The sequence below is a fragment of the Phragmites australis genome, chromosome 17 (genome assembly GCF_958298935.1).
Source record: "Phragmites australis chromosome 17, lpPhrAust1.1, whole genome shotgun sequence".
Lineage (NCBI taxonomy): Eukaryota > Viridiplantae > Streptophyta > Magnoliopsida > Poales > Poaceae > Phragmites > Phragmites australis.
Window position 1 is genome coordinate 25,989,500 of NC_084937.1, and position 8,967 is coordinate 25,998,466.

An 8,967-nucleotide genomic window follows, 5' to 3' on the forward strand; every position below is an offset into this window, starting at 1 on the left:
ATACAATATGTGCAGTTCTCCTGCGTATTTGCGAAAAAGATAAACCACTCAGGGTGCATCTCTTTTCTGGACAAATTCAGTCCTGTACTGCTGCTCTTTGCATTTGGTTTATAGAAATAACTTGGCACCATTTATATATAATCTCTGCTAGAAAGCTATGACAGATAACAAGATATGGTTATGAAAAATAGAAAAAGACAAAAAAATAATAGTGCAAAACAAATATCTATTAGAGAAGTATACTTTCATCAGGTACACAGTACACCTCTTTTCTGAAAAAGAGGTGTATTATGTACTTGGTTATAAAAAATAAAAAAAGACAAAAAATAATAGTGCAAAACAAGTATTTATCAGAAAAGTATACTTTCACCAGGTACACAGTACACCTTTTTTTTGGAAAAGGGGGTGTACTGTGTACCTGAAAGTGGCTTACCAAAGCTAGAAGCTACAGCTTGCTGGTCCTTTACTTTAATCTAGATTTGTTTATTTCTTTCGGAGGAATCCAGGGGAAGGGAAAATGTAGTGTATAATTGCAATAGAACTGCTCGAGGCAAAATAAAGGGCTAAATGTTCTTTGCTTTCGAATTGATGGGGACTAGAATATGTTTCCAACTTTTTGCCTTTTTATTTCCTTAAAGTGATCCTATAAAAGGGATAAACAATGATGGATTGGACAGCATGAACTATGCCATTCTCTTCTGGAAATATCATCTTGCCCTTGTTTGCTTTTATATGCTGCGGTGCTACTCAAAATGTATGAGCTAGGGCCTAGGTGCATATCTTGTCCCCTGGAAACTAATTTCTGAAATTGCGTTCGGTGGCAGGAAAGTGCTGACGAGAGTGCAAGATATTGTGGTACTCTGTAGCTGCATCATCCAAGTGCTATCTCGGAGGTTCTAGTGAGGTTCAGTTTTGAACTGTACATCGGATGGCTCAGGTGCAAGATATATTACGATGCAGATATATTTTTTTAGATAATACGATGCAGATATATAATTCGTCTCCATGTCTTCCTTTCTACTTCACCAGTCATCATGGTCCACTGGGAGCAGCAGTGGCCTCCGGCGTGGGGCCTGAACGCCAAGTGCATGATCGGTGCGGTTTCGATCGTAACCCGGGCTTTGTGTTTGAAGTGCACACCCATTCTAGAAATCCGGAGGTGGCTGCTTCTGATAATTTGATGTCTCATGTTTTCTCACCTGTCACGGCAGTAACCGAACAGGTTTCGACCGTAACCGAACAGGTTTCGACCGTAACCGGTCATTATCTAAGTTCTCAACTCATCAGTTTAGTAAGACTCTAGCTCTTAGCTTCACCTTAGAGTTAGAGTTTGTTTATTAAAATAAAATGATTTAACCATATATTTTTAGTTTAAAATAAAAAAATTAGAGTTGAAGTTTTGCCAAAATACTTTAGGATTCATAAAGTGAAGTGAACAATGCTAGAACAGATGGTGCAATACCAAAATTTACACGAAACATGCTCACTACAACTCAAAACTTCAGCGTAATGTACATATACAAACCGTACAAGGAAAAAACAGGCAGGGCCAAAAATCACAGGATCTCTATACCTATCGTGTGCCCATAGTTACATGCCACTGGGGACAAATAGAAGCCAGCCAGAGGGCGTGCGAGTTCACACGGAATGCGGCAGGTGGCCGTTGGAGGCGCTGTTGAAGGTCTTGCTCTCTCCTGACGACCACGCTCCAAGTGACGGCCTCCAGGGTCGCGGCGACGCCGCCCAGGACGCAGACCGCGGCGATGTAGGCGGTCCTCCACCGCCGCTCGACGCCGAGGATGGTCATGCCCTTGAAGATGTTGATGATGCCCAGTACGATGACGGTGAACCCGACGGAGTGGTGGTACATGTTCCAGTACAGCCGGTACTTGTGCTCCTTCTTGGGCCTCAGGAACAGCGCGAAAATCTGGATGCGATTCGAAGCACATCAGAATGGTTGGCATTCTCCGCTTGTATCCAGAAAAACGGATACGAGTGGTTTTACTCGGATACGAATACGGATATTTTTGAATTGGATATGGATACAGATATTTTTATCCGGATACGGAAACGATTTTTGGGTTGAAAATGAAAACGGAAACGGATATCCGGCCAGATTCAAAATGGATAATATCCGTTTTCACCTGTCCTATTGAAGAACAAGCTATAAGCCCATCAATCTACCACCACGACCCATAGATCACAACGGTCCATACAACCCTAACTACTTAGATTTTAACTCTAACCTTATCTAGACTCATACAACACAATTTGTATATACACATTATTATTTTTTATTATTTTTATAAGCATAATTTAAGGAGTCTTTATCATTTGATAAATATTCGGATCTGTATTTATATTCACATCGTATTTATTTCTAATACTATTCGTATTCATTTTCGTATTCAGAATTTCTATATCCGTTTTTGTTTTCGGTTAAATACGGATACGGAACGAAATTTATCCATCCGTATACGATCCATTTTTACCTCTAGTTGGCATGAAAGCCCGCATGATCGAGATATAAGCAACATGAAGAATTGAAAGAAAGTTATTGGTGCACGATGCAAAGAGGAACTACAATAAGCAATGCTTACTTGTAGGGTGCCGAGAGCAAAGACTGTGATGCCGATGTTCCGGTGAGGAATGTAGGTGACACCCTTGGACTCCTTGCCGAGGTTGATGCCGGTGACCCAGCCGGAGACTCCGACGACGTAGCCAATCAGCTGGCAGGTGACATGGAGGTAGAACCATGCGGGGTCTGCCGATTTGAATGTCTTGAGGTACCTTGCAAAGATGGCGCCCATGGGCAGCAGAATGCCCCAGCTCACGGCATTCAGGACTCCATGAATCTTCACATCAAGAAATGAGAATGATTTAATTAGTGAGGTGTTGGGTCGAAGTTTTGAGCAGGTGGGTTGTTTGGGGCGAAGGAGTGGTACGCGAGAGCACTCACATTGCGCTTCTTGGTGGCGCTGTCTGCTCCAGCGGCGGATGCGGTCGCCCTCAGAAGGTCGAGCTTGGCCTTGGCGGCAAGGTTGTCGCCGCCCATGGCGTGTGGCGTGGGAGTTCCATTGGAGACAGCGGCACCAACCTGCCACACCTGGTTCAGCACGGCCGCGCGGTGGGAGCCCAGCTTGAGCCTCCCGAAGACCCTGACCCGGCCGTCGGCGCCGAGCTCGGCGGCGAGGTCGGACGCCAGGAACGCGATGGGCCCAGGCTCCCCGAGCGCGTACCCGGAGACGTTGTACGTCCGGACGGCCCACGCGCCGGACGCCGACGAGGAGGGCGCGGCGAGGAGCGCCTGCGCGCCCGGCATGCCGTCTCCGGACGGGTTGAGCGCCCACGCCACCCAGCCACCCGGCGCGGCGGGCGCGGCGACGAACGCGACGGAGAGGTCCCCCGACGCGGGGTCGTACGTCCAGTGCACGGACGCGCCCAGGCGGGGCAGGTCGCTGCACGCCGCGTAGGCACGGTTGACCGAGAACGCCTCGCCCGCGCAGCTGCCCGCCGCCGCGTACGCCAGATGCAGGAGCAGCGAGAGGAGCGCGAGGATGGCGCCCGCCAGGCCCATGGCTTGGCTTGTTCACGCTCCGCAGCTGCTCAGCTCAGCTGCGAGAATCCGCGGGTACTTCGAGTTGGTGGGGTTGGCAGACGGCCGACGGGAAAGGCAAATGCATATAGGGTGTGGACAGATGTCATCCATCTATCTCATCCAATACACATCCATATGCTAATTCTCTTGATACAAATGAATGATCCTAATAAGTTATGCGTCTGCATGGGCTATCCGATGGACGCCTGGCTTTGGTAATTTGCAGAGTTGATCAAAGACTTTGCGTGAGGACTTACCGGGCGGGTGGACGGGGACGGCAAATCCGGCCATCAGGGAGGAGGGCTCGAGCTACCAATGTTGTGAGTTGTAGCTACAGCTCATTTCCGAAGTAGATGGAGCGTCAAAATTGCTGGGGTTGTGTTGGTGTTGTGACTCATGAACAGTACAAGTATTGTCATCCGCAACGGTTTGGTGTCCCATGCTCAAACACATGATTGCATATTCAGGGGTTGTTTGGTTTGACGCCGATGCTCGTCTCATCAAAAGTTGGCACGCCCAGCCAGCCAGGAGCCCAGGACGCGTGTTTGGTTTGGCGCTCGCAATTTGACTCGCCCGCAAGCCCAGTGCCACGCTAGTTCATTTTTTTGCCCACACGTGACCAAAACCACGGCGGCAGAAGGATTTGGCACGCCGACGAATTAGCGGGCGCGTCGGGGCCGAATCCAAACATACCCTTAGTACCTTGCACACGTCCCTTGTCTTTCATGTGACAAGTTCTGTAAGCCAAACGACAGGATTTGCCACTACTAAAATGAATGGTAATCATGCATTCTCGGATGAATTATGGGTGACAGAACTGCACCCCTCCTGGAACTCTTGAGCTTGTCCGAACAGGTTCAACTCAAAGACTCTTACCAGATTTAACGAAACTAGCGGTTGCGTCCTCTAACTGTCAGGGCCGCGTAACACATGAACACGACCAAGATCACGATCACGATCACGATCACGGACTCGCCCAATGATATGTATATCATCCCTGTGGTTTGCGGGTCAACTTGCGAAGTCCGAAGCTTGCTAGCATTCTTCTCCTGGAGTCGTGCGTGCCATTGCTTCATCTACCATGCATGCATTTGGGAGATCTAGCTCTGCCGGCCCTTGCACGATCCCTCCCTCCATCGATTGGGCCTCATAATTAACGAGCAATTTAGCGTCTCGAAAGAAAAAAAAAAAAGAAGCATTTTACGACGTATAATTGTATGCATGTGCTTGAGTTACCATTTTAGCGTTTTTAATTTCACTAAACATTTTGGACTTTTTGTGATTCACGTTACCAGCAGTTATGACATCTTCATCTCCGTCTCTCCTGATAAACAAAATACAAGTGCAGATCTAGTTAGGAACAAAAGGACACGTGATATATGGTGTAGCTCTATTATTTTTTCCTGCTCTTTTATTGTTATTCTTCTTATATAATAAGAGAACACCTTACGTATATTAAAGCTGAAGTAACCCCTATTTAAAAGATAAATTTGATAAAGAGTTCACACCGAATAGGATGCGGGGAGGAGACGTTCTATGACCGGTGACCTTCCTTGCCGAGCCTGTGGCCGGTCTTGCAACAGGACCTACAAAATGTGCTTGGAGGATACTAAAATCAGCCCGTTCTGAACGTTGAGATCGCAAGTCAACTTCTGTCCTAAAAAAATATATCGCAAGTCAAGTTCTTCATGGTCAGAACAATCTTGCAATTAAGCAGCCAGATACGCTGCATTTGCATGTGTTAGAATATGTATATATAGTAGGTTACAGATAGATTTGAGTTGTAATTTGGTGAAATTAGGATTAGAGTTGTAGTCGAACTCTTAATTCAAGGTCTTTAAATAGAAGGCACCACCTGTAACCATGAGGAAGACTGAAAATAGTTAGAGATGAGTGTCTGTAGTCATGCCCTGAGGATGTAAGTAACTTGGTTAAACCTCGTTAAAAATATCGTGTCTTGTGTATTGATCTTTCCCTAAAACTCTAACAAGTGGTACCAAAGCCATGTTGAAAGACCAAGAGAAGATATGAGGATATGTTCCACACCGCGTAAGGCTTGCACGGGTCTGAGAAAGGACGGCCCAAGGTGGAGCATGGCGGCGATCGACGATTCGGTCGGTGGATTCGGACACTTCAAACACGGGGGCTTGAACCGTCCGATGGGCTGCATCAACGGGGATCCATCAAGATGTTGAGATCGGGTTGATGGCGGCTAGTGGCTGCTGTTCGATAGGGGTCGGTGAGATGTGACGGCTAGGTTCGACGGTGCGGCTAGAAGATGTCGTGGACAAAGAGGCGTCTTCGACTCGCGACCTGGTTGACGGCGATCAATCTAAATCAGAGCGGCTGATGTTAGCTGAAGGTGGAGTAGCGATAGCGGTGGCAAAAGCCATGATGGACTTCAGAGGTTGTGAAGGCATTCGGGTTGTGCGTGCAGATAGCGTCGCACGGCGGAGATGCATTCGGTCAGGCACGTGAGCCTGCTCGGTTGATGGGCTGGGCGCACGTACGTGGCTCTGTTGGTGTGTGCGTATCGGTCCGCATGCACTAGAGCATTGCATGTGGAGTCCTTGTTGAGTCTCACGTGGAGGAGTTGCATGCATGTGGAGGCTAGCATGCACGTGGTGCTTCCTTGCATGTATGTGTGATGTGCACACCTTTTGTGGTTGCATGCATGTGTCTCAAGTGTCACGTGCAGGCCCAAGCGATGGAATCCAGCGTGAACGGTAGGTGGCTTGGCACATGGGAAGTCGGCGTCTTAGCGGGATTTGGTTCTGTGCAAAGTACAAGCCCTGAGTAGAGGACGTGCACGCTTACGTGAACAAGAGCGATGAAGGTTGCACGAGTCACAATCGGATCAGATGGCTGACCAATTAATTTTGTGTGCTGGTGTCCTATTCACGGTGGAGGCGTGGGTCCCGTGCAGTGTTCGGTGGGTCCTGTGGGGCGTTCGACGCGTCAAACAAATGGGTTCAAGACTGAGTCCGATTACTGCTGGCAAACGAGAATAGGAGACTGATTCATGTGTGTGCACATGAGTCGATATGATTTCCTCCTCAGATCGGTATTGTGCTGCGGCCGAGGCAATAAATACGAGCAAGCACACAAGGAACAGGTATTGTACAGCAATAGAACGCAGAGAGGCAACAGAAGAGAAGTTCACTGAGGGATTGTGGAAAATTACAATTGAGCTTTTCGTGGACCGTTGCTTGTGGTGGTTGATGGCGAACGGCAAGCGGCAATCGAGCAGGTCAGCTTCGTCGTGTGCAAGCGGCGTGGCAGTCGACGGGGCTTGAGAGCTGCAGATCATGCATAGTCGGTGTACGAGGCGACGTACGCGTGGTTCGGTGTGTGCGTGACGGTGCGTCCAAGCGGTGCACGGGGACAAGCATTCAGAGGTGCGTTCAGCACATGTGAATTACGTGTGTGCATGATTCAGTGGTCTGCAGCACTAGGCAGATGGCATCGATGGCGTCCAAATTCGAGGTAACGAGATTTTACGAACTGGCAACTTTGGGTTTTGGCAGACAAGAATCAAGGACTTGCTGGCGCAACAAGGGATCTTGAAAGCTCTTAGTGACAAAAGCTAGCCACAATAGATGATGATAAGTGGGAGGAGATGCAGGCGCAAGCTGCGGCGACAATCAGGTTATGTCTCTCTGATCAGATCATGTACCATGTCATGGATGAGACATCACCTAAGAAAATTTTGGGATAAATTGGATGATCAATTCATGTCCAAGACATTGACTCAGAAGCTGTATCTAAAGCAGAAACTGTACGGACTGAAGATATAAGAGGGGTCAGATCTTACTGAGCACGTAAACGTCTTTAATCAAGTTGTCACTGATTTTGTGAAGGTGGAGGTGACAATTAATGATGAAGACAAGGCGATTATTCTTCTGTGTTCCTTGCCAAGGTCTTATGAGCACTTGGGCATAACACTGATGTATGGTAAAGAGGCAGTCAAATTAGATGATATTCTTGCGGCGTTGTTTGCTCATGAATAAAGGAGGAAAAATAATGCTGATGAGAGTTCATCTGGAGATGCTTTTTTAGTCAAAGGTGATCAAGGCAGAGAGACTGACAAGAAAAGGAAGAAAGGGGCACAGTGCTATAAATGCAAAGATTGGGATATGTAAGGAAAGATTGTCTAGAACTGAAGAAGTGTGTTGTAAATATTGTGGTTTTTAAGAAAGATGACTCGGATAGCGATGGTCATCTTCTCGTGCTATCAAGTGAAATGTCTTGTGGTGAAGCATGGCTGTTAGATTCGGCGAGTTCATATCATGCAACATCAAACAATGAATGGTACTCTGAAGGTGATTTTGGTCTTGCACGCTTGGGAGATGACACGGGTTACCGTGTTATGGGAGTTGGCAATATCAAACTGAAGATGTATGATGGACAAGAAGTACTACTTAAGGGTGTGCAGTATGTGCCGGGACTTAGGAAGAATCTAATATTATTTGAATTTCATATAGACTTGAGTTGTAATTGGGTGAGACTAGGATTAGAGTTGTAGTCTAACTTCTAATTTCGGGCCTTCAAATAGAAGGCACCACCGTTGTAACTATGGGGAAGACTGAAACAGTTGAGGAGGAGTATCCGTAGTCATGCCCTGATGATGTAGACAACTTGACCGAACCTCGTTAAAAATATCGTGTCTTGTGTGTTGATCTTGTACTTAAGTTGATGGTGATGCTTCCCACATATCATCACAGTCTTGTCATCTTGCATTACATTCAAGATCTTCTTATTTGGCATCACCTGATACAGCTAATCTTCTCCATACAGAAATACAAGCGATATTAGATTCTTTCTAAATTCCGGCACATACCGTACACCCTTAAGTAGCACTTCTTATCCATCGTACATTTTCATTTTGATATTGCCAACTCCTATAACACGGTAACCCGTGTCATCTCCCAAACAAGCAAACACCAAAACCACCTTTTATGTTTAACCTGATGATTCTAATGATGCTTCCGCTAAAACCTTAACGGCATGCGCCCTCGCATCTCCCAATTCGAGTGTTTACCAGGGTTTACTTTACCGACCGAAAACCGGCGGTAAACCGGGTTTACCGGTGGGTACCGATAAAAAAAATAAACCGGTCAAATAATTTGAATTTGTTTATTTAAATTTTTAAAAAGATTAGATCACAGTAAAAAAAAACCACTTATCAGTAATATTTGAATTTTGTTTAAATTTATTTGAATTTGTTCGGTAAAACTCTCGTAAATCCGACATCTCCAAGATATCAAATTTACCGGTGACCTCCGATAAATTTTATTTACCAGTAAGATTTTTCATGGTGTTTCCTCGATCCCGTGCTATATAAACCACGTCCACACGCTCTTCTTCCC

At 46.5% G+C, this 8,967-nt stretch overlaps 1 pseudogene; it reads right to left on the reverse strand.

The window, feature by feature from the left end:
• Positions 1-1,467: 1,467 nt before the first annotated feature.
• LOC133897569 (cytochrome b561 and DOMON domain-containing protein At4g12980-like) lies at positions 1,468-3,633 on the reverse strand (annotated as a pseudogene).
• Between the last annotated feature and the right edge of the window lie 5,334 nt (positions 3,634-8,967).